General features: G+C 43.6%; 1 protein-coding gene across 7 annotated transcripts in view; it reads left to right on the top strand.

Annotated features, from left to right (window-relative positions):
* Window positions 1–617: 617 nt before the first annotated feature.
* Window positions 618–26,128, top strand: part of zdhhc21 (zinc finger DHHC-type palmitoyltransferase 21) — a 91,598-nt gene continuing 66,087 nt past the window's right edge. For 3 of the 7 annotated variants that reach the window (XM_069939101.1, XM_069938721.1, XM_069939177.1), the window contains exon 1: window positions 618–776. The gene's annotated coding sequence lies outside the window, so the exon portion shown is untranslated. Of the gene's footprint in view, window positions 777–2,435; window positions 2,498–17,529; window positions 17,672–23,929; window positions 24,014–26,128 lie in introns of all 7 variants that reach the window. The other 4 variants (XM_069938866.1, XM_069938793.1, XM_069939022.1 and 1 more) reach the window with 4 other exon arrangements.

Raw genomic sequence — 26,128 nt, 5'->3', positions numbered from 1 at the left:
GATATTGCCCTGTCAGTCGAGGGAAAAAAAAATGTATTGCGATCATCTGCAAGTCCGACCCCCCCTCATCCCTGGATGGTCCATGGAGATACCCAACGGCACACACGGAGAACCTATCATCTAAGAAAGAAATTCTGCCAAAATACGGCACCCTGAACAGCTGAGTTTTAAAAATTGGAGAAAATATACAACAGCAGGGAAATCGCTCAGAGAATGGAAGTAGATGAGAAAGACAAGCGGTGTGCTCCTTGTTACTATTTTTCATCTCTTTGAGTTCTTTTTCTTTGGCTGCTTGGAGGGGAATTGGTCAATGTTGAAAATGACTGCTTTTTAGAAGTGAGATCATGCTCGTTTGGAATAAACAAGGAAAATTTTCAGACAGAAGTCGTGAAGGTGAGACAAGGGGCTCCCCGCCTGTCAGCTCCGCCCTGCGTGTTTGTAACGCCGGTGCAGAATGGAGAGGTCTCTTCCTTTCGCTGGAAGCTTGGCTCGAACTCAGTGCCCGGTGCGGATGGCATCCCCTTCCCGGGAAGGGAAGGCCAGTCTTTGCGCCTCCTGCTGGCTCTCGCTCGGGGCGGGGATGGGGGGGGGGGGGGGCAGCGAAAGCAGGAAGTGATGGTGCGCCGGTGGTTTCCGCAGTCAGCCGGGCTGAGGGGGAGCGGGCCAGCGCCGCAGAAGCGAGGTGGGAGAGTGCCCCGGGTGGAAGGCGCTCCCAGCCAGTGGAAGCGGAGCCGCCCTCGGTTCACCCGCAATCCCGAGAGACGCAAGTAGGAACTGTGAGTAACAATACACGCCGTGCTCTCTTGTCGTGCATTGAGTGAATGTTGGCCGCAACCTTGGTGTTCTCTCGAGTCTGGCTGCTTCACTTCGATCAGATCACCCTGCGGACGCGGGACGTGGAGAAATGCTCGCACTGGGAAGACTCAACTGGGCGAGCAGCAGCCGTGCGGCCCAGAATAGTTAATAGTCCATAAACTTGACGTTGGGTGATTCTGATTTTAATCTTCTTAATTGAGCTAATGGAGCGGCCGGATAGTGGCATTGATTCAGTCCATGGTCGTTCTTACCTGGGGAAGGATTGCGTTCAAAGAGGACGATGCTCGTCCCTCCCCGACTTCCCAATCCAAGCGCCCGAAGCACAATGGAGGGGACTGCCCCAGACTGTTGGTCAATTTGGAGGACGCAGAACAGTCGGACCCTCTCCCAAGTTGCATTATGAATGCAATTCCTGCTGTTTCCTGCAACCGGGGCGCAAAACAAGATGCGATTTAATATCAACTAGGTGTCGTCCCCCCACCCCGGACAAGCCAGCGGGTGGAGCACAAAGTTGGACTTTTGAATTGGCTGCACACGCATGATTTGATGACAGCCCTGCTCATTGCTCAGTCGGCTCGTTCACCATGCCTCAGAACGCTCTCGCAGAATTTTTCCTGTTGTTCACCCTTCTTTCCCCCCACCCCCTGCCAAAGCCACCCGTGTAACAGTCATTTCCATCACTGAAGCCTGCAGCAGTGGGAGGGCATCCGGCCCCTTCAGCCTCGTGTCATCTTCCCTCTGTGATGTTTGTTCCTTGAAGAGCGACCACCTTGCAGGGTTTTAACGCCCAAACATCTTTATTTTTCGAGCCACTTGAACCCACAGCCCACTCGACCTCTGTTGTAGTCTATTTTTTTTGGTTTCTGCGTCAATTGCACACATTACCTAGTGGGAAATGTAGTTCTTAATTATACAAACCTAATAACACATCTTGCCCCCTTTTTTAAAAAAACCCCACAATACTATGCCCACATAACAAGGGTATCTACGTTCTGTGGCCAGTCTCTTTTGACTCAGCAGCTTTCAATCAGTCTCTGAGGTGGTTTAACAGTTCTTTTTTGTTCTGGTATGTGTTTCCACCAGTCTATTTGTACTGACAATGACCACACCAGCAGTGCGAGAATAAGACAGGTTTAATAAACTAATATGTACACTAAGAGGTCTCGTCTCTCTGCGAGACAAACCTGGAAGACTAGACTGTAGCTCTGGACTGCTTTATATACAAGGTCACTGGATGACCTAGTGGTGTAATTACATATCACTACAGTATTGCTTGCATTTGCTGTGTTAGTATTGTGTCTTTCTGTGAACGGTGAACCACAGGTTCCTCTTCCACATGTGGTGGCAGGCGACGGGTCATGACCATGGGTTTGAGCTTGTGGTCGAAGATCCATGCGGTTCCTTCTCAGAGGTGTCCCTCCCTTGGTCTGGATCTGGTAGGAATGTGGATCTATTTCCTCTTGCACATATCCTTGCATGGACCACGTGCCAGAATTGTGATCTCAGATTCGCACTTGGACTCCAGGCTTCAGGACTGGCCGGCTTTTCACTGTCTTGTCATGATACTGTTTCTGTTTCACTTTCTCTTCCACTTTACCCTGTTTTCCCTTGTGCTTTAGGTTTCAACAGATTTTCATGCATTGGAAGGCTGATCCGTAAGCGTGGACCCATCAGCATTTGGGTAGGAGAAAAGCTATTCTATAGTAGTGAACTTCTGCAGAAATCCTCTCGTCCATCATGTGCTTTCTTCATGAGGCTCTTCACCACTTTGACAGAACTCTCAGTTAGCCCATTAGACTTTGAGTGATGCAGACTTGAAGTTGTATGTTGAAAACCACAAGTACGGCAAAGGACTCAAATTCACTGCTCAAAAATTATGGACCATTGCTTGAAACTATTTCACAAGGAACTCCATGTCTTGCAAACACATTTTTCATGAAAGTAATAACTGCTTTGCTGGATTTTGACTGCAGTAGTGCGACCTCAGGGTAATTGTAAAAATAATCTGTTACTACTATATGACTTTCCCTATTTCAGTCAAACAAATATCCTCCAACTTTGAAGTATGGCCTGTCTGATACAGGGTTGGTGCATAAGGCGCACATGGACAGACATGTGAGTCTGGGAGTGTGTCTCAGAATTGAAATGGTTGGCTATTGGGAGGTCGCCGTTGTTGTGGATGGGGAAGAGGTGATCAGTGAAGCAACTTCCCTCCCTTCCATGTATTAATGGAAACTTTCTCATGCATAAGTACTGGCAAGAAGCTCTTTCTCTATCTGTCAAACGTTAGTTTCTGCTCTTGTTAAAGCCCTTGATGCTTAGATCACAGGTGGCCATTGTCACATTTGTGGCCCGAAATGTGAAGTTAATAAAATATTAAACACAAGTTTTATCAGGTAAACTTCCCACTGGCTTTATTCTCCCGTTTCCTTTGTTCTCCTGCTTGTGTTCTTATCTCCCTCTCATACCACGTGACTTCCGGTACATCTCATACATATTCATTATCATGACATCCCTCCTTTAATCAGAAATAAACTTTACCTTCACTTACCAATATCCCTCGGAAACATACAAACATCGTAACTAATGGTAATACTATAACTCAACTACATAAAATTTACTTCCTACAGCACTCATACATGCACTTTATGATATAAGATTAAAATACTGTCCCAAAGTTCTTATTAAAACTATGGCACAAAGTCTTTGTATCGTTTGGGCACTTTCCGGTTTCGTTTCGGCCTGCCTGCGATATTGTCGTCGCTTCTCGGTTGTTCACTCTCAGCGTCGTAAATATTGCTCGCCACGGCTTCGAGTGTTTCTGGCGCTCTAGTCACTTCATCAAGAGTGCTGGTAACTGCCTCTGGAACATCATCAGGTCTCTCAGTTTCAGCATCTCGTATTGGCCTTTCAACCTCTTCGCTCGATGTATCTCTGGACTGGTACCTTTTTACACTTGATACATTTCTCTTATACAGGACTCCAGTCGGAGACTTGACTGTCACCATACTGCCACTTCTGGATACGACAGTATAGGGTTGATGGTAATAAGGTGTGTCTAGCTTACCACCAGTTTCATGCCTCACTAGAACATTATCTCCTGGCATGATGTCTGAGTACTTGGCTCCACGTTTCGAATCTGTGTACAGCTTTGCTGCACCTTTCTTTTCAGCATCATGGTCCCTCATCTCCTCCTGGTCGTCTCGGATTTCCTTTATTTCTGGCATTTTTGTGCGGATTTTTCTCCCAAAAAATGCTTCTGCAGGACTTTTTCCAGTGGTTGCATGAGTCGTTGCTCGATAGACAGCCACATAAGATAGCAATGCTTCTCGCCAATTTTGTCCTTCTGCATGTGCAATCCTCAATCGTTTTTCAATGGACTGATTTTGTCTCTCTACTTCTCCATTGGCTTGCTGCCATTTCGGAGTTACTTTATGATGGTGGATACCTGTGGTTCTCATGTATTCCGTAAATGTCTCTGAAATGAATTGTGGACCATTGTCAGAGTATAATGTAACAGGTATTCCATATCTTGCAAATATCTCTGCTAATGCTTGTATTGTTTTTTCAGTGGTTGTGGACTTCAACACCACGTACTCATAGTATCTGCTGTAGTAATCTATCACTACCATAATTGATTCACCCGTCGGTAAAGGTCCAAGAAAATCAACAGCTACGTCGATCCATGGTCTTGTCGGGAGTTGCGTACTCCGGATCGGTTCTGGCAGATTACTCTTACTTGTGATTTGACATCCGTGACAAGTTTTAACAAATTTCTCTGCGTCTTTATCACAACCTGGCCACCATACCTCGGTCCTGAGGTTTTGCTTGGTACCAACAATGCCTAGGTGTCCTTCATGCGCTAAGGATACGATCTTCGGTCTCAATCTTTGCGGAATCACCAATCTGCAACCTCTTAATACACACTATCCGATGCAACAAAGTTCGTCTCTAATGGGAAGGTAAGCCTTGTGAGTACACTTGTCCCATTGTCCACTCTGTATGCATTCTCTTACTTCCCTGAGTTCTGGATCACGTTCGGATTCTCTCTCGACTTCCTTCGTAGTCACAGCTTTCGGTGTCGACTGAATAGCTACGAAGCATACAAAGCTCTCTGTTTCTGTTCCCAATTCTGACTTGGATTGTGGACCACCAACCTTCACCAATCTGGACAGCGGATCAGCAATGTTTGTTTTCCCTGCAATGTGGATTACTTTATATTTGTAGGGTTGTAGTCTGAGTACCCATCTTTCTATTCTGGCACATGGTTTGGATCTAGGTGCATAGATCACCTCTAATGGCTTATGATCTGTGATGAGTTAAAATTCAATGCCGTATAAATATGCATGGAACCTCTCACAGGCCCATACAAGTCCGAGTGCTTCTTTCTCTGTCTGAGAGTATCTTCTTTCCACATCTGATAACGATCTGCTGGCATAGGCAATGATTCTTGGTCCTCCATCATGCATCTGGACCAACACGGCTCCTAAACCAACCAGGCTGGCATCCGCTATGACTTTGGTTGATGCCACCGGATCGTAATATCCAAGAGTTTTTGCATCTGTCAGGCTTTGCTTCAGCGCTGTGAACGCTTTCTTCTGCTCAGATCCAAAATGAAATAGTACACCTTTCCTGGTTAGTTTCCTTAGTGGTTCTGCCACTGTAGCGAAATTAGGAATGAACTTTGCACAAAAATTGACCAATCCCAGGAAACTCCTCACCTCTGTTGCGTTCTGAGGTGCACGTGCCTCTGCAATAGCTTTCACCTTGGCCTCTGCAGGGTTTAGTCCTTTCCATGTAAGTCTGTGTCCCATGAAGTCCATTTCTGACACACCGAACTGGCACTTGTTTCCATTCAAGGTAAGGCCTGCCTCCTGTAGTCTAGATAGTACACGCCTCAACCATTTGTCATGCTCTTCCTTCGATGGTGCATGGACTATGATGTGGTCAGAAATGTTGGCAACTCCAGGAATGCCTTGAATCACTCGATGGATTTCATACTGGTAGATCTCCGAAGCTGCATTAATTCCAAATGATAGTCTCTTGTAACGATACAATCCACAGTGAGTCACAAATGTAGTTACATCTCGGGAACCCGGATCCAGCTCTAATTGATGATAGCCCCATTTCAGATCAATTTTTGAGAATACCTTGCTGGTAGTTAGTTCTTGAAGTATTTCCTCCACCGTTGGTATAGGGTGTCGTTCTCTAATTATAGCTTCATTGGCCATTCTCATGTCAACACATAGTCTTATGTCACCCTTTGGTTTGGGCACAATCACTATGGGACTGACCCATTGCGTCGAATGTTCCACCGGTTCAATAATGTCTTGTTCGATCAATTCTTTAATTTTGGCTTCGACTTTCCCACGAAGTCCAAACGGAGTTCTGCGCATTCGTTGTGCCTTGGGTTTGACCGTTTCATCTACCGCTAGCTTCAATTGTCGACCTTTTAGCTTTCCTACTCCTTGGAAGACTGCGGGGAATTCTTGCTTCATATCCTCGTATGACTGAATTGAATTGACACAAGCTCCAATATGAAGTATTGCCAGGTCTTGCGCTGTGCTTCTACTCAGCAATGGTTCTCCCCTCTCTTCTATGAGCATAAACTCTGCTTCGGTGTACTTATCTCCAGCTTCAACAGTTGCAGTAAAACATCCAATGGTCTGCAATGGCTTGGTTGCTGTGTATGGATACAGTTTCTTGGAACACTTCTTTGAGGTACAGATGATCTTTTTCCTTTTCAACTTCTCCCATAAATGTCGATCAATCACATTACTGTCACTGCCTGAGTCTACAATGACCTGCACTGTCACTCCACCAATGATCACTGGGACTTTCTCATGATGTACTTCATTCAACGTAAATTGGTAACAACTCTGTTCCTCCTGGGTATCATCATTGTCACCGTCTATCTGGCGAATGGTATCTTTCTTTCCAGGATACTTTTCTTTCCCCCAGGCTTTGCCTTTGGAAGTTGTACTCCTCCTCTTCTGGTCTGCATTGGACTTGCTTTTACACTTCTTTGCAAAATGGTCCTTACCTCCACACTTTCTGCAAACTTTGCCTTTGGCCGGGCAATATGGGTCTTTTCCAAAGTGACCTCGGTTTCCACATCTATAACACTCCACGTCATGTGTCGGCGTATATCTTGGCTGATTATGGCGATGTGAGAGCCTCTTAATTTGCTGGTTTGAGTTGTCTTTCAGGGTCATGGTATGAAATTGCCCTTCAACAGCCTCTAATGCAGCAGCAATGGTTAAAGCATCGGTGAGTTCCAACTCACTCCCTCTTTCCAGTAGACGTCTTCTGAGTTTATCTGATCTACAGTGCTGTACGACTTGATCCAATAATTGGTTGTCCAAATCAGCTGGCATGTAATTGCATCCAACAGCTAGCTGGCGTAGTCTCGTCACGTACTGAGCAATTGTCTGGCCATCTTCTTGTCTCGTTCTCCGAAACAAATGGCGTTGAAATGTAGCATTCGGTGTCACTACATAGTGTGCATTTAATGCATCTACCGCTTTCCGGTATTCATCCTTTCTTCCAGTATTCAAAACTGTCTTAAATGTTTCCCGAACTGCGGGTCCTGCAGTGAAAAGAAGTAATGCCCTTCTCTGCGCTTTTTGTTCAACTGTACCGGTATCTAGAAATAGGCCACGACTGTCGGCATAGGATTCAAATTCTTCCAGCCATGCCTTCCACTTCACACTTACAGTGCTTGCATCACTAGTCGGGTCAAAATGAGCAATTCCACTATGTGTTAGAAAGTCGCTGTCTGCACCAGCCATGAGGAAATATTCAAGCCCCAAAAGTACTGAGTCAAAGAGAAAATTCTTATCACCTTGAAGTTGTCTGTAATCCTCTGTAATCTTGTTTAGTCTTTAATTTTCTTCAAGCTTCTTTCATCCTCGTCGCCAATGTCACATTTGTGGCCCGAAATGTGAAGTTAATAAAACACAAGTTTTATCAGGTAAACTTCCCACTGGCTTTATTCTCCCGTTTCCTTTGTTCTCCTGCTTGTGTTCTTATCTCCCTCTCATACCACGGACTTCCGGTACATCTCATACATACTCATTATCATGACAGCCATGTGTCCTCATGCTGCTGCAGTAGTACTGCTCCAAACCATGTTAGGATGCATCCTGGTGGGCCTATCTGAATCATAAAATTTTATTATAGGCTTTTCTGTTAGGAAGCATTCTTCTCGCTCGAGTGACTAGATCCACTCAGTTTTCCTCTTTGGTTTGGGCCCTGACAAAACTCTCGATGGCTGATGACTTTCTTGAATCAGGCTTCACTCCCTATTCAGATATGACATCTCCTATGAAGGTCAGTGTCTTTACACCAAATTCTGTGTCATGTCAAGCGCTTGTCACATATCATGTTCATCCTTGGTGGACTCCCATGCAATGATGTCATCCATCATGGTTTCAACTCCAGGTATATGTTCAAAGATCAAGTGGATGGTTTCATGGTAGACTTCTGGTGCGGACAAGATCCCATATGGTAGCTGAAGAAAGTAATACCTTCCTTGTGGAGTATTGAAAATGCATAGACGTGAACTTGGCTCATTGAACTTCATCTGCCAAAACCCTGATGACACATTGACCTTACTGAACCACTTGGCACCTGTAAACCAGAACATGATTTTGTGACAGATTGTGTTGTGTATGCATTGTATATTAATATGTTTTTGGGAGATGAATTATGGCAGGTTTTTTAGTGTAGGTCACATACAAACACTTCAAAACAGATCTCATTTAAAATACTGGAGCTCTGCAAAAGCTAGACAGGACAGCTCCTGCGGGCCTTTGCAAAAACTCTGAAGAGTGCCCAAGAGACTTCACTAATGGATTGTTGTTTTGAAAAGCAACAGATGAAAGACACTGGAGGAGTAGTTCGGAGCCGCAGGCTGTCTGGGAGTGCAGCTTGCTGTTCTAAGAGGGTCATGTGGTTGTTGCAAGCAGAGAGAGTTGAACAGGTTTTTTTCTCAGGGAGAGAAAGATCAGTTCTCCAGTGTTACAGTCAGCAACAGCTGGGACTGGAACAGGACAAGCTGGCAAGCTTGTGGAAAAACCCCATTTGGAAGACAGTTTGTGAGTGCTTAGTTCAGCCTGGTCAAAGCCCTTGTGGTTCATGCAAGAGGAGAGGACTGGCTGGCTAGACTGTTTCTTTTGAAATAAGAGAAACAGAAAGAAAGAAAGAAAGAAGTTATCAGTGGAGAGCTCTGATGGGGCAAGTTTCTTCAGCAAGACACTGACGTGGCTGATTAAAAGGGATCAGTATGTGTCCAGGAACAACAAATCTCTCTCTGAACACTGACAAGAACCTTCCTGAGCAGTAACTATTTACCTATCAAGCACCAAAGCCTGGTGAACTTCATAAATGTTAAATTTTGTGCACAGTATAAGAATTGCCTGCAAAAAGTGAACTTGGAGGAATGAGAAGTGAGATTGGACTGTGAATTAAAGAACTTTTCTGAACTTGCAAATACATTACATACACTGGCACTTAGAATTAGAAGGCAGTTAAGTTCATAGTGATAAGTTAAAGTGTGATCCTGTTTTCATGATTAAAGATAATTAAAAGCAACTTTTATTTAAGAAACCATTTGTCTTGGTGAAATTCTATTGCTGCTGGGTTTTGGGGTCCTCTGGGCTCATAACAATTTCCTCTCATATTGGCAATTTAAAATGCTCTCTTTTGATGACTTTATTGAGCTCTCTTGGGTCCAAACATATACGCAATGCTCCATTCTTCTTTTGCATGATGATTGGTGATCTGACCTAATCTGTAGCCTCTTCAGTTTTCTGTATGACTTTTTCCTGTTCTGTGCTGTTCTGTGCGTGCTCGTTCTTGTTTACGTTTCTCTCTCAGTGGAAACAAAACTTCCCTGCATGCAAGGGACAACAGGAGCCACTGTCTCATCTACATGGATCTTGTGTACACCAGGTAAGCATCCAAGCCCATCAAAGACATCTCCGTACTCTTCCAGGAGTGTTGAGTGCTCATCTTTGGTCTGTGAAGCCACCATGAAAACTCTTTTCACTGGGTTGAGCTCTTTACATGCTCTCAGATATAATGTTGGCTATACTCTCTTTTCAACAATAAGTAGCTTTGACTTTCGATACTACCCTTTGTGTTTGAAGTTCACTACACAGATCCCTTTCACTGGAACGTTCCCTCCACTGTAAACTGTCACTTTTAATTTCGCAGGATATATTTTGCTCTTTAGGGTGAGGGTCTTCTAATCGTCTATAGATAACAGATTGAACTGGGCTCCAGTATCAAGCTTAAATGGAATTACTGTCTTATTCACAGTCACTGAAACAATCCATCCCATTTTGCCAGGAGTCTACAGTGAATGCACGAAAAACCCACCATTTTTTTTGTTCACTGTTTATGCATTTCTCTTGGTGTCCTCTGTTTTGCAGCACTTTGCAAAATGATTCTTCATCCCATATTTATTGCAGGACTTTCCTTAGGCAGGACACATCTTTGGAATATGTCTACCTCCGCACCTGCTGCATTTGCTATTTGATCCCACCTCTTTGTTTTGCTGAAGCTTTGGGAAACTCCTGGGGCTCTGATTCTTTGTTTTCACCACATGCACTATTGTATCTATCCTGTGCAGCCCCTCAGCTTTTGTTCGTGTGGTCTCTGCTGCCCTACACATATTCACAGTGTCATCTTTTTCACGCAACAGTCTTTCTCTAAGCCCGTTATCTGGGATACTGCAAACTATTCTGTCTCTAATGAGTGAATTTTTCAAATCTCCAAATTCACAGGACTTACTCAGTGTGTGAAGCTCAGCTAAGTATTGGTCAAAGCTCATACCTTGTTTCTGGTCACAGGAGAAAAACTTGAATCTCTCAAACATGACATTTTTATTTGAAACAAAATACTCCTCAGAAGTTATAGTTGATGCATTGGTGGTCATATACCAAAACTCCTTGGATTCTGGGCAGGTCCCGGCAGACTGGAAGACAGAAAATGTCATGCCACTTTTTAAGAAGGGATGTAGGCAGAAGACTGGAAATTATCGGCCAATTAGCTTGACGTCTGTAGTTGGAAAAATGCTTGAAGCCGTCATTAAAGATGAAATAGTGAAACTTTTGGAACGTAAGGGTTCAATCAGGCAGATGCAGCATGGTTTTAGAAAGGGAAGATCTTGTTTGACAAACTTGTTAGGATTCTTTGAGGATATAATGGGTGCGGTAGATAGAGGGGAACAGGTTGATGTTGTCTATTTGGATTTCCAGAAAGCGTTTGATAAGGTGCCGCACAAGAGACTTATCAGTAAGTTACTGGAAAGTGGAGTCCGGGGAAGTATATTGGCCTGGATTGAAAATTGGTTGTCTGACAGGAGGCAGAGAGTCAGGATAAGTGGGAGTTTTTCAGGTTGGCAGAGAGTGGTAAATGGAGTGCCGCACGGAGTTAGGCCCACAACTGTTCATCATTTACATTGATGACTTGGAGGAGGGGACAAAATGTGGTGTAGTCAAGTTTGCGGATGACACCAAATTGAGTGGAAGAGCAAATTGTAATGAGGATGTGGAGAGTCTGCATAGGGATATAGTTAAGCTGGATGAGTGGGCAAAGGTCTGGCAGATGGAGTACAATGTTAGTAAGTGTGAGGTTATCCACTTTGGCAAGAAAAATGAAAGAGCTGAATATTACTTAAAGGGTGAAAAACTACAGCATGCTGTTGTGCAGAGGGACTTGGGAGTGCTTGTGCATGAATCGCAAAAAGTTAGGTTGCAGGTGCAGCAGGTTATTAAGAAGGCAAATGGAATGTTGGCCTTCATCGCTAGAGGAATTGAATTCAGGAGTAGGGAGGTAATGTTGCAACTGTATAAGGTACTGGTGAGACTGCACCTGGAGTACTGTGTCCAGTTCTGGTCTCCATATTTGAGGAAGGATATACTGGCTTTGGAGACGGTCCAGAGGAGGTTTACTAGGTTGATCCCTGGGATGAAGGGGTTGACTTATGATGAAAGATTAAATCGTCTAGGATTGTATTCGCTCGAGTTCAGAAGAATGAGAGGACATCTTATAGAAACATATCGGATTATGAAGGGTATGGATAGGAGAGATGTAGGAAGGTTTTTTGAGCTGGCCGGGGATAGTAAAATGAGAGGACACAGTCTCAAGATTCGGGGGAGTAGATTTAGGACAGAGATGAGGAAAAATAGTTTTTCCCAGAGAGTAGTGAATGTTTGGAATTCTCTAACCAGGGAAGTGGCTGAGGCTGCCTCATTAAACATATTTAAAATTTGGTTAGATAAATTTTTACATGATAGAGGAATTAGGGGATACGGGGAGAAGGCAAGTAGGTGGAGTTGGGTCATAAATTAGATCAGCCATGATCGTATTGAACGGCGGAGCAGGCTCGATGGGCCATTTTTGGCCTACTCCTGTTCCTACTTCCTATGTTCCTATGTTGTCAACGTGAAAGCTGTCTCATCAATTTGAAAACTGTCATAGATGTCCAAGGCATCTTCACCCATCATGTGTAGAAATGTAGAGGCTTTAATTTTCCATCGATTGCTCCAGCTCCACCAGCCTCTAAATAAATGTTGAATCGCTGTTTGAAGCATTTCTAATTAACAGTTGGATTACCAGTAAACTGTATTGGTGTGGGAGGACTTAACTTATCTATGACAGGAACTATTGTCTTACTCACACACTTCTGACACCAAGTCATGTTTGGTCCTTGAAGAAGAACAACCTTGTGTGGTTTTAACGCTTTATTTTTTGAGCTGCATGAACTCATGGCGCACTTGACTTTGTTGTAGTCTACTTTTTGTTCCAGTGCCAACCGTGCACATTGCCTACTGGGAAATGTAGTTCTTCAGTATACACACATAACACACTTGTGCTGTTTTAGGTCTCCAGGAAACAGGCAGCACATTAAAGGAACCATCCTACCCCAGTCACATTCCTTTTTTTCTACCTCTTCCTACTCCCTCCACCCCTGGCCCATCTCTCTGTGGGCAGATCCTGAAAATAGACTTCCAGATTCAAGGACATTTATATCAGACTTTTAAATGATCCTCTCATTGGTAAACAACGATGTTGTTGCACTGTTTTAACTATACCCTGCATTTTCTCTGTGTCACACTATACCCTGCACTCTAACCTGCTGTAACACTACACCTTGCAGTATTGTTTTATTATTGCACTCCCTGCTGTACTTTTGTATTAGTTAACATGCCTCAATAGCAGGGAAAATAAAGTTTTACTCTTTACCTTAGTGCATGTGACAATAAAAAATTTAATATGCACAGTTAACATAGTGGTTAGCGTAATGCTGTTCCAGCACCAACAATCGGGACCGTGGTTCGAATCCCACGCTGTCTGTAAGGAGTTTGTATCTTCTCCCCGTGTCTGCGTGGGTTTCCTCCGGATGCTCCGGCCTCCTTCCACCGTTCAAAAACATACTGGGGGTTGTAGGTCAATTGGGTATAATTGGGCAGCATGGGCTGAAAGGGCCTGTTACTGTGCTCTATGTCTAAATTTAAATTTAATTTAAAAGAAATAAATTTAAATCTAAAAATGAATGCCATTAAAAAGTTCTTATTTTCATGATCTCTCTCAAATCACTTCAAAATCCTCCCTTCCATTACTTATCAAAGCATCCACTTGGAAGGTTTCTTTCAAGGGTCTAGAGATGAGGCTATGAGGAAGAAGTTGAATGGGGGGAGGGGTAGGGACAGGTGTAGTAAAATCTTGCCAATAGAGTTGGAAGATGTTGAAACTATCCTTGGATTATAGATTCAGAGGAAATAATGGAGTTGGAATAAATTGGAAGATGATATTTCTGACAGAGTATGTGATGACCTTTCCTAAACCTTACATTTAGTGTTCTCTTCAAGCTATTTCAAGCATCTTTCTGTTTGCATTTCTGTTCCCCAGCCTGTTACTTGCCTTTAAAAGTTATTGTTGAAGCTGATTAAGGTCCATCTGAAGTAAAACAAGTTAATTCATGTTTTAGCATGACATCCTTTTTCACTCTGTGCCTATTTACAAATAATTCAAAATGACCTTTTTGATATATGAACCTGCCACTTTAAAAATTTGTACACCTCTTTTTTAAATCTCCAACTCCCACGTGCACCCGCCTCCACCCCCTGCCTCGACGTGTCTCAGCATCTGGACCCACTTTGCCACTTGGTTTATATTGCCTCTCTTCATTCACCCCAGCAATATCTATTTCAGATAACCAATGGGATTGAGGATTACTTGCTGCCTTGCAAGTAATCTGGCAGATGAGGCCCTTGTCATTCTACAAATGAAGTGGAGGGTTCCTATCTGGAAGGGTGGAGGTGGGGTGTTCCCTCGGGCATTTACACTGGACTTCTTTCTGTGTGCTCACAAACATTGGGCATATATTTCTCCATACCACCCGAAAGGTCCTTTCCATTTTGAGAGGATGTGGGAATTCCAGGAATCGGCAGGAATGTTTTGGGAATTTGGAGCTGTATATGTATGGAGTTTGTAGACTCTAGACTCCATTCATATGTTCTCCTATGTTATCTGTTTTTTTTGCAAAGTGTCTGGTCTCAAGAGTTGGGGTGGGGGGGGGAGGGAGGTAATGGGTTGGTGTTAGTACTTATTAAACCAACAAGATTTCATGACCAAGACAATGATTCGAAATATTTATGGCATTGGATCAGAGAGATCTGCTGACCTCCTTTGTGACATTAGAAGGCCCCTCAGCCCCAGCAATGTAGAACACGTGCATGGTGCTGGTTTCGGGTGGCAACTCATCCAGGGATTACACGCTGAACCTGTTTACAGCTGTTTTTTTTCTCCCCGTGAGTCCACTTTATTCATAATATATAGAATACAGGAAAGAAACTGTAGACAGTTGCTGCCATCAGCTGCTCTGTACCCACTGCAGCCGCATTGCAGCCACTGTACTTCCAACAGCGCACTGTGCATGCAGGAGCACTATGAGGGTGTACTAGTTGAATTGAGTCCTCGCAGGGAGAAAACACCACGCTTGGGCTCTCTCTCTGATACTGACCTGTGATGCCTCGCAGTACAGCTTAGGGGCGGCATGCCTGCAGGACTGAAAACCAGAGGTATACGCTTCCCGGTCACTTACAGATGTGGAAGCGAGGTATGCTCAAATTGAAAGAGAGCTACTGGCGGTGGTTTTCACCTGCTCAAAATTCAATGATCATATCTATGGCAGACTAGTCACTATAGAAACTGACCACTTACTTCTGATGACCATAATAAATAAGCCAATTCACGCTGCACTGGCAAGACTACATCGTATGACACTCGTGCTTCAGAAATACCACATTACCCTTGTACACAAATGCAGCAAGGAAATGCATTTAGCCGATGCTTTATCACGGGCCCCCAGAAAATGCTCGGTAACCTATATATCTTCAGCCCACCTGGACGAACTAAGAAAGCACATAGCAGAAGACACAGCCCTAAACACCCTGGGCACCTTCATTAATGGTGGCTGGCCGGCCAAGCAACACAGCCTGTCACCAGGGGTGAAACCCTTCTTTCCTTACCATGGTAATCGTGAAGGGCCTAACAGCGGTCATCCCTAGCACACTGCAGAATACGTGCGTGGAGATCCTGCACAGAGGGCACCCTGGCACAGAAGTGACAAAATGCAGTGTGAGGGACATTGTCTTCTGGCCAGGTATGACATAGAACATAGATGAAGAGGTAGAGTCCTTCTTGGTGTGCAACAGTAGCAAACCACACTAGCAAAAAGAGCCACTGCAGCTACACCCGGTACCCGACCTACTCTGGCTAACCTGGCTACTGGTACCTGGTACTAATAGACTCATACTCGGGCTCTTTCAAGTTAGACCTGCTCCGAGACACAACCTCTGCGGCTATCATCACCAAACTAAAACAGCATTTTTCAGTACATGTGGCATCTCATACACTTCTCTCAGACAATGGCAGACAATTCACCAGGCAGAGGTTGCTCGACTTTAAGACTGCATGGTACTTCACCCACATTACCAGCAGCCCAGAGTACCCACAATCAAATGGGCTGGCTGAAAGAGGGGTGAGAAGTGCCAAGCAGCTAATGGAGAAGTCCCATAGAGAGAGAGGACAGACATTTTCCTCAGCCTACTCAACTTAAGAAACGTCCCTTGCAACACCATCCTGGGCTCATCAGCGCAACGGTTAATGTCGAAGCAGACCAGGACTACCCTACCAGTGGCAAGGAGACTTCTGGAGCCCAAACCAAATGACTTGCAAGATGTCAGGGCCCAGCTGCTAAACAGAAGGCTGGCATAAAAGAAAAATTATGATAAAACCAGCCGGCCACTCGCCCCATTGACTGAAGGGCAAGTCGTAAGGATGCAAATCACAAGGTTATGACTGCCCGGGTATAGTGGAAATGAGCTGCCAGGAACCCAGGTCATACCTAGTTTATTCAAGGGGGGAAATAAGCAGGAGGAATGGACGACACAAATCAACCCAGACAAATCGACTTTTTTGGATTTAGAACATGAGCCTGGGGTCGACGTGAGCCTCCCGGAAACCACAGGAGAGGTGATGGACAATGCCCCTGAGACTATGGAAGGGAGAGAAATCAGGACAAGGTGTGTAAGCCTCCACATTAGCAGAGGGCTATTACAAAACACGTGATAGACATGTCTGTGAGCTGAACCTGAAATACTGGGACTGAACTGGGTTGAATGTATATGTTGTTGCACTAGTGAAAGTTGTGTACATATTCACTGTATCATGCTGGGGGGGGTGGGGGGGTTGGGGGGAGGTGGTAGCTCAAGGAAGGGGATATAGACAGCCACTCCCATCGACTACCCTGCACCCACTGCAATTGCATTGCAGCCATCGTACTCGCCACAGCACACTACATATACACAAGCACCATGAAGATGTGTTAGTTGATTGAGTGCTAGCAGGAAGTAGATGCCACACTGTGGGCTCTCATGTTTGGTTGTGTGCAGTAAAGTCTTTTATTTGATTTACCTTACCCGCCGACTCAACTCATTATTAAGCATGCAAAAATGAACAGAAACTGTTCAAGGACTTACATTCATTGTTTCCATCCCATTGCGTAAATGATTTACAATATCAGAAAAATAAGCTGTTCAAATAGCTTTTACATGGTGATAATCATCTCATCACAGTACATTTTACATTTTATCCCACTGCTCCATTACCACCCTATGGCACCTAGTTATTCTTCCCCCCACCCCCGCCTTGGTTTAAGGAGCTTCCCCTCAGAGTAATGGAGGGGGCCCTAAACTGTACTTCCCCAACATCTCAGTGTGGGGAAGTCCATCCGGTTTCAGACTGCCCAAAGGGAATCCTTCCAGCAGTTCTGGATGTTTCTTTCTATATATACTATGAGTGTGTCACTGGGAACAGTCCACAAATCAGGGAGTCCTGTATCACGCTGCTGCTGGGGATGGGATGAAACATTACAGAGACCCCTGCCTCCCTCTCCACACCCTCCTCATGAATCTGCATTCAGCAAAGAGGTGGGTGACAGTCTCCATCCCCACCACAGCTGTCCTGAGGACAGCTTGCATTGAGGGTGATGTTCTGGTCGTGCAGGAAGGATCTCACTGGGAGGACTCTTCTCACCACCAGCCAGGCCGTCTTGGTGATTATTAGTGAGCCCTGATGATGAGGCATTCTGCCAGTTGACCTGGACAGTCATCGAGTCCTCCTCTCTCGTTTCTGCAGGATGTTCCATACTGACCACTGGCTAATGGTCTTGTGGCCCATCCTTCGCAACACCTGGGACAAGTAGAACTTCAGGACGTAGCAGTACTTGGTGCCCTTGTACCTTGGTTCCATGCACACCTTGATGCAGCCACACATGAAGGTGATTATCAGGATGAGCGCTATGTTGGGTACACCTCCCCCATTTTTCATTGACTTGTATGTGGTGCTCCTTCTGACCTTATCCATTTTGGAACCCCAAATAAATCTTAACACTGCTCTGGTGACTGGCAGGGTGCAGATACGGGGAATGGGGCACTACAACAAGAGCACTTCACACCTGATGACCAGGTTCTTCCCTGTTATAGGGAGGGAGTGCCTGTTTGCAGCTGTTGATCTCTTTCCGAAAATCACGATGAATATCATCCTGTCAATCTTTTATGTTCCAATCCACGGGCTTGTTTCTCCCACTCACCTCTGATCTGGTCCGATAAATAAATGAGGTAGTAGCATTATAGGGGTCATGCCCAGTTCTTTGTAAGTGGGACGTAAAAACCACTAAATGTAAAATAATAAAGTAGTTTTGTGCAATTCCTACTTCTGTCCTGATTTTGTTGTGTTGCCTCTTACCAATCTGATGGCTCGTCCTCCCCTCCAATGCCTGTGTAAAGAGGTTCTTCTCAGACTTACTAGATTTGGCCGAGCTTGAGTGATAACAGGAGCAAAACACAAGCACTGGAAGATCTCAACAGGTCAGACAGCTTCTGTGGAGGGATAAAGACAATCAAGGTTTTGAGTCAAGACCTTCATGTGGACTGAAAGAGGAGGGGAAATGGCCACTAAAAATGAGGGGTATCGGTAGAGTAAATGCAAACGTTATTTTTTTCCTCAGAGGTTAGGTGAGAAGAGAACAAGAAGATGTGGGTTCAGGGTGAAAGGTGAAGTGGCTAAAGGGAACATTAAGGGGAACACCTTCTTGCAGTTCGAGTATGGAATGAGCTGCCAGCTAAAGTGGTGAATGTGGGCTCCATTTTGAAGTTAAAGAAAAATTTGGATAGAGTACATGGATGGGAAGTATATGAGGGTTCTAGTCCGGGTGCAGGTCATTGGGACTAGGTGAAATAATAATTTGGCAAAAATTAGATGGGCCAAATAGCCTGTTTCTGAACTGTACTGTTGTATGTTCTATAAAGTGTTGAGGGAAGGGTGGGACAGGAGTTGGAAATGTGGAATTGGGAGAGGAGCAGTTGGGCAGATTGTCAGATGTGGTAAAGGAAGGCTGGGGAGAGCAACAGAGGCTGGGAAGTGTGAATGGAGACAAGAAAGTACTGTAGATGATGGAATCCAATGAAGTGATGTGTGGAGGCAGATTAGGGGATGAGGGAAGGATGATAGGAATTGCCAGTGGGAGGAATGTGTGGGTGATGGGAAGATGAAGTAGATGGTGGAGGGGGAAGGAAACAGGAGGCTGAATAGTAATCATTTTTAGTGAATCAAGCCAATTTTGTTTGGTTGCTATCTGCCACCTAACTTCAACAAAGTCAAAGCAGTCACTGGAGTGGAGATCTGTACTGCACTCCCATTCGATTTCCTGCTTCAGTGTTTTTGCATTTGCAAATATTTCCACTAAAAATTGCTTTTGATTTGTAGATTCTTGCAATGGTTTCAGTTCTTTTTTCTTCATGTTCAATTCTTTCTGCTTTTTTTTGGTAACAGCTACAAATAAGCTTGAAATAAAGTCAAAATAATTGTCACATATTACCTAGCTTAGTGAGAAGGGTTCTTCTCCAAGCAGTATAGCAAGTCAATTCTAACATGCATTCAGCCATGAAAAAAAAAAGTAGACGAGCAAGGGAACAAGTTACAGAGAATTGTGTTACAGTGAAAAAGACCAATTGGTGTATAGCAAGTGCAGCACGAGAGCATTAGGGGCTCATTTCGGAACCTGTTGGCTGTGGGGAAGAAACTGTCTTTAACACTAGTGCATGATTTTGTATTCTTGAACCTTTTCCCTGGTTGTAGGAGGGAGACAAGAGTGTGTGATGGGTCTTTCAATATGTTGGTTGCCTTTCCTAGGCAGTGATAGGTGTGGATCAAGCTGATGGGATGGTTTACATGACGTTGAGCTGCATTCACCACCTTCTGCAGGTTCTTTGAAACAGTATGAATTGGCCAGTTTTCTTTGAATGGTGTACTGATTTTCATGGGGGATGTGTCAAACGTCCTTAGCCTTCAAGAAAGTAGAGGCGATGGTGTGCTCTCTTGACTGTCAGGTCAATGTAAAAACACATACCTGGGGAAAGTCAGCAGGTCTAACAGTGTACGTTGTATTGCAAAGATAAAGATCCATAACCAACGTTTGGGTTTGAGCCCTTCATTAAGGTATGAGCAAAATGTAATTACATGACTTTCCTCAGCTTTGTGTTTTTATTTCATTCACGGTGTCTGCAGATTTCTGTGTTTTACTCTTGTCAGGTCACTGTGGTGGATTATCTCAATTCATTAGAAATGTTCACTTCCAAGAATTTGAAGCTATTTACTTTCTGCTTCAATACATTTAAGTAAAAAAATCTTATTTTCTTTTTACCTCACATAACAAATATTAGTTGGAGAAAAGTATGGAATAAACACATGGAAGGGGCTCATAAACCTTTTGAGTAGAGCCCTGCAGAAGGGGTGGGGAGGCAGACATGCATTGCTGATTAAAAAAGATTGAGATTCAGACTCACTGGTTAACAATATATGGAATCAAAACATCACCTAATGTATCATATCTAACCTGGTTATCTCCCTCTCAGTGCTTCCAACCTCATTGTTCCCCATCCCTGCACTGCCTGGTTCTATCTCCTACCCAAGATAAACAAACCCAATTATCCATGTAAACCCATTGATTCCACATGCTCCTGCCTCACCGAGCTATCAGGATCTTACCCTCAACTGAGCTATCAGGATCTTACCTCGATTCCATTTTTTCCCCCAGTCCCTCCCTATCTATATCCACAGATCTCACAATGTTTCAATAACTTCAAGTTCCCTGAAGTTGGCTGCCTATTATTCACACCTCTCTACACCTCCAATTCCCCCATGCAGAAGGATTCAAAGCTCTTCATTTAAAATTCAATTTTAAATTAGACATAGAGCACTGTAACAGGCCACTGTTTTGAAGGGTGGGTGAGAATTTGCAAATTCCTTACAGACAGCACAGGATTTGAACCCACATCCAGTCCTGATCATTGGTGCTGTAAAGGCGTTATGCTAACCGCTATGCCAACCTGGCCTGTTCTTTTCTTTTAAAATTGATTTGCCTTATGGAGTGCAATTACAATATATCATTCTGAAGATCCATCAACCTTTCTAGAATTTCTGTGATAACATCAGTAAGTTGTTCCTAAAATGGATCTAATATCCAATACAGGATATTGAAGTTTAATAGGTAATTGAATCTTTTCTGCCAATCTGTGTAAACTTGCTTTAAGTATTCCACATAAACAGTAATGTCACCATCTTTCATTGACTCTGTGTTCGTGTTCAGATTTGGAAATTGCAAAAATTCCTGACATCTGATATTGGTCTTATAGGCTTTAAGCTTTTTAAGAAAAGAAATAATGGCTTTCTTACTATCAATTAGGTTATTACGTTTACCCTGAAAAGCCTTGTTCAATAAATTGAATTCAAAAATGGTCAGCCTCTTTAGAATCTGTTTCCATACTTCTGGCAAACATCTCTTCCAACAACTCCTTTCCATCCCAGAACCTGGCATCGTTTTCTTAGAGAGTGGATTCATCTCAGTGAAAAGAGGATTCTTGGATTATAATGAAATGACAAATTGTTTTTCAGTGTCCCTTGCCATCTCATCAGTTTTTCTGCCCCCAGTGGAATTACTTAAAGGATTGCCTGAATAGTTTTTTTTGGGCATTTAAGTTCATGATGTCAGAGATTATTATAAACACTGAAGGTAAAACAAATGGCTCTATGACTTTATTAACATTTCCACATGTAGCAATGGCATGGTTGGCATCGTGGTTTTCACAGCGCTGTTACAGATCTTGTCCAGTTTGTTCATTCTCTCAGTATCTGCGTAAGGAGTTTATTCATTCTCTCAGTATCTATGGAAGGAGTTTATTCATTCTCTCAGTGTCTGTGTGGGTTTCCTCCAGGTGCTCCAGTTTCCTACCACCTTTCAAATATGTTCTGGGGTTGTCATATTGGATATAATTGGGTGGCATGGGCTGGAAGGACCTATGTCAACATTTTTTTTAAAGCAATCAATTCAGTTGCCTTGTATGATTCAAGAAGACCATTTTCTAATTTCTGTGATATTTCAGTAATCATCTGTTTGAGTGTTGGCCTTAAAGTAATCAAAGGGTTTGTCTTACTCCTCTTTCAGTACAGTCTCTAAACCTTTTCATCTTGCTTGCTGTCAGAAATAGGAAGGGAGCAATCACTGTGCTGGGAGTAGTCTTTAGCCCCCCCCCAAAATAGCCCTCAGGACACTGAGGAGAACATAAGAAGGCAGATTTTGGAATGGTGCAGGAAATTATGGGTGATTTCAACTTGCATAATATTGAGTGGCACCTCCTTACTGCAAGAGGGATAGATGGGGCTGAATTTGTCAGGTATGTCCAAGGATTCCTGACACAGTATGTGGACCGGCTGACGATGGAAGAGGCCATACTGGATCTAGTTCTGGGTAATGAACCTGGTCAGGTTGCAGATCTCTCAGTGGGGAAGCATTTTGGTGAGAACGACCATAAGTCCCCGAATTTTAGGATAGAAGCAGACAAAATGGGAAAGTGCTAAATTGGGGAAGGGGCCATCACAATGGGATGAGGCAAGAACTAGCGAGAGTACATTGGAAACAGATGTTCAAGGGAGAAAGCACAAGTTAAGGGACCACTTGTGCTGAGTTCAGGATAGGTTTATCCCACTGAGACAAGGAAAAGATGGCAGGAAAAGGGAACTATGGTTGATGAAACAGGTGAAGCAGGTAGTCAAGAGGAAGAAGGAAGCATATAATAGATATAGGAATCAGGAAATAGGATGGGCTCATAGGAAGTATATGGTAGCCAGGAAGGAGCTAAGAAAGGACTAAGGAGAACTCGAAGGGGGCATGTAGGATTTAAGTAGAATCCCAAGGCGGTCTATGTGTAGATGAAGAACAGAAAGATAAAGAGAATAAAGGAGGGGCTGCTAAAGGGAAAGGCTACATGTGCCTGGAGGTGGAGGAAGTTTGGGACTCCCTAAATAAATACTTTGCTTCAGTATTCACTCGAGAAAAGTACCTTGATCAGGGTGAGGTTGGAATAGAACAGGCTTGTGTGCTAGACAGTGTTGAGATAATGAAGAGGAAATGTTAGATATTCTTAAAAACATTAAGATTGACAAGTCCCCAGGGCCAGATGTGATATAGGCTATATTTCTGTGGGAAGTGAGGGAAGTGATAGCTGGAGCAGTTGCTATGATCTTTGAATCCTCTTTGGCCACAGGGGATGTGAAGGAGAATGGGAGAATAACAAATGTAGTCCCTTTGTATATTTAAAAAAAAAGAAATGGGGATAATTTTGGGAATTATAGACCCATGAGTCTTACGTCAGTCGTGTGGAAAATATTGAAGAGGATTCTTAAGGATAGGATAAATGAACATTTGGAGAAGTACGCCTACTCAGGGATAGACAGTATGGCTTTGTGAAGGGAAGGTCATGCCTCACAAGACTAATTGAGATTTTTGAGAAGGTCACTAAAAGAATTTTACAAGGTTAAGACATAAAATGTGGTCTACATGGATTTTATTAAGGCATTTGACAAGGGCTCCCATGAGATACTCGTTCAGAAGGTCTTGAGGCATGAGATGCATGGAACCTGAGCTGTGTGGGTAAAAAATTGGCTTGCAGCTAGAAAGCAGAGAGTAGTAGTGGAAGGAAAGTATTTTTCCCAGGTCAGTGACTAGGGGAGTATCTCTTCTGGGACCCCTGCTCTTTGTGATTTTTATAAATGGCCTGGATGAAGAGGTGAAAGGATGGGTCAGTAAGTTTGCACATGGTACTTAGGTTCGAGGAATTGTGGATGGAGCTGAATATTGTCAATGGTTACAAGAGGATATAAGCAGGGTGCAGAGTTGTGCGGAAAAGTGGCAGATGGGGTTCAATCCAGGTAAATGATAGGTGATGCATTTTGTATGGACAAATCAGAAGGCTGAGAACAGGGTTAATGGTCAATTACTTAAGAGTGGGGATGAACAGAGGTTCCTTGGGGCCCAAATCCATGCATCCCTCAAGGTTGTCGCACAGGTTGATAGGATAGTTAAGAAGGCCTATGGGATGCTGGGCTTCATTAATAGGGGCATTTTCAGTAGTAGAGAGGTCATGTGATTTATAAGACCATATTTAGAGTATTGTGTTAATTTCTGGTCACCTCATTACAGGAAGGATGTGGAAGCTATGGAGAGGGTGCAGAGGAGATTTACCAGGATGTTGCCTGGATTGGAAAATAAGTCGTATGTGGCAAGGTTAGTAAAGCTGGAACTTTTCTTTTTGGAGCGTAGAAGGATGAGAGGAGACTTAATAGAGGTCTAATAGAGCCAGAGACAGGGTGGACAGTCAGAACCTGTTTCGTGGGGCAGGAATAGCAATCACCAGAGGGCATGTGTACAAAATGAAAGGAGGGAAGTTTATGAGAGGCATCAGGGATAAGTTTTTTTACACATAGATTTGTGGGTGCCTGGAATGCCTTGCCAGGGATCGTGGTGGAGGATGAAATATTAGGGGCATTTTAGAGACTCCTAGACAGGCACATGGATGGAAGAAAAATAGAAGGTTATGGGGTAGGGAGGGTTTAATACTTTTTTTAAGGAATATACAGTTCGGTACAACATTGAGGCTGAATGGCCTGTACTTGGTGTTCTATGTTTTATGCTGTTATTTGAAAATGTATTAAAACAAATCAAACACATGGGCAGAGGTTTTGCGAAGATGTAATGGAACCATATGATAAGAATACTGCCAACACATTTTTTTCCGAGGAACTTGTGGGTAAAATTATTTCTGAAAGCAACAAAAACTAACTATTATGAAATAAAAGCACTTCTTAAGAAGGTGAGCTCAAAAGTCAGCTTAAATTTTATGGAAAATACCTCAAATAAAAGCTAGCAGAAGGAGACATACATACACTAGCATCATAAAAACTCAAAGCAAAATGAGGGCACAAGAAATATGGAGCAAAGCTTTTTGTCCTGCACGCTTATTTCCTGGAATTGGAGGTGAGAGAACAAGAGGAAAACTACACAGAAGGCAATTCATAACCAAAACTGGTTCCATGTCAAACACAATCATGTTGAAACAAAGAGCACTCTGAAAACATTGTTAATTTTCCCCATTTATCAAGGTTATTCTCCTCTGTCTTCAAATGCCTCCAACCTTGAAAAAGTCTAGTGTTGCTTTGCAATAATGCAGCAAAGCCTAGCAGCAAAGTCCTTTCCTTCCCCAATGTTTATTCAGTGTCCATGACCTCTAGATACCCCACCCCCCCCAAATTAAGAATTTTACTCTGTGGCCTCTCTTAAATACGCTGTAGCCCTATTGAAAATGGCTGATCTACTGCATCTGGTGCTCCTTTTGTTGCCATCTCTACCTCAGAGCACCTTTGCTCTGTCTGTAGCAATGGTGGGGATCTCCCACTGGCCAACCATTTCAATTCCATGCCTACTCCTGTGCCGATGTGTCTGTTCATAACCTCATACACTGCCAAACTGAAGCCACTCATAAATTGGAGGAATAATACCTATTTTTCTGCCTGGACACTCTCCAACTTGATGGCTTTAACCGACTTCTCCAGTTTCCGTTGGGCCGCTCCCTTGTCTCGTTCACTTCTACGTCTCTCTGTCTTCTTTCCCCCTTCCCTCTGCATTTTGAGAGCTATCCCCTCCCCATAACACTTCTTAGGTTTTTTCTCTTCTGCCCTTCCAGTCATATCCATCAATGACTTCTTGCCTGTTGGTACCCCCTGTTCCTATCCCCAACATTTTATATAGGTGCCTGCCTGCTTTTTGTTCATACCTTGATGAATGGTTTTTGATGTTTCTTTTATTGTAATAAAGAAATTAAGGTTTTTTTAAAACAACTATATTAGTTAAAGGACTCACTCAAGACCATGTGGAGGCAGATATCTTGAATCTGTCCAAAGCTGCAACAAACTAGTCTCTGACTCCCTCTAGTGGACAGGAGGATCACTAGCACTCAATCACTACACACCTCATGTCAGAAATGTTGGTTATATACAGTATCTTTAATTTTGCTACTTTAAAAACTTGTTGAGTTTCTACAGCATTTTTATAAAAACTTAAAAGGAGCTGAATGATCTGTTTAGTGCCAAAATTCTTGCATTTAAATTTTCAAATTTGGACATAGAGTACAGTTACAGGCCCTTTCGGCCCACGAGCCCGTGTTGCCCAATTACACCCGATTGACCTACAGCCCACATATATTTTAAAGGGTGAGAGAAAACTGGAGCCCCCAGGGAAAACCTACACTGATATGGGAAGAACATACAAACTCTTTACAGACTGCGTGGGATTCGAACGCCAGTCCTGATCTCTGGTGCTGTAACATCATTGTGCTAACCGCTA

This window comes from Narcine bancroftii, chromosome 1 (genome assembly GCF_036971445.1).
Source record: "Narcine bancroftii isolate sNarBan1 chromosome 1, sNarBan1.hap1, whole genome shotgun sequence".
Lineage (NCBI taxonomy): Eukaryota > Metazoa > Chordata > Chondrichthyes > Torpediniformes > Narcinidae > Narcine > Narcine bancroftii.
Note: the sequence above shows the minus strand (reverse complement) of the source record. Positions and strands in the feature narration are given on the sequence as shown.